This window comes from Alligator sinensis, unplaced genomic scaffold, assembly GCF_000455745.1.
Source record: "Alligator sinensis unplaced genomic scaffold, ASM45574v1 scaffold346_1, whole genome shotgun sequence".
Taxonomy (NCBI): Eukaryota; Metazoa; Chordata; order Crocodylia; family Alligatoridae; genus Alligator; species Alligator sinensis.
In genome coordinates, this window is record NW_005842765.1 from 172507 (window position 1) to 172984 (window position 478).

Here is a 478-nt window from a genome sequence, read left to right on the forward strand (position 1 = left end):
TGGTTCACGTCCATCGCCGCGGCCTCCCCGAGCCTACGGCACCCGCCGAGGCCCACACTGCGTCGCCCGCGAAGGGAACGTGACAAACGGCCAGGGGGCGCCGGCCTAATCGGGTCTCTCTAGACAGCGGAAACGCCTATCCCAGAAGGCCACACGCCACCTGGCCGCGCCAGGGCCGCCAAGAAAACTACCAGTCCCAGCGTGCATTGCGCCCCTCGGTGCGGAGGGGGGAAGAGGGGGCTACATCGCCTGGACAAGAGTGGGCGGTCCAGGGTGGGGCCTGCGGCCTCCTGCTAGTCGCTGCGCATGTCGGGATTTGCAGTCCGGAGAGAGTATGACGGGAGCTGCAGTCTTCAGCAGCCGGGCAGGTGCTGGGCGGGGCGATGGCTTCTGGCCGCGTTGCGCTTCTTGGTGACGTCACAGCGCAAGGTGGTCCGGAGTGCGCGGCCAGGCCCTAGCCCCGCCCCTTGCGGCCTCC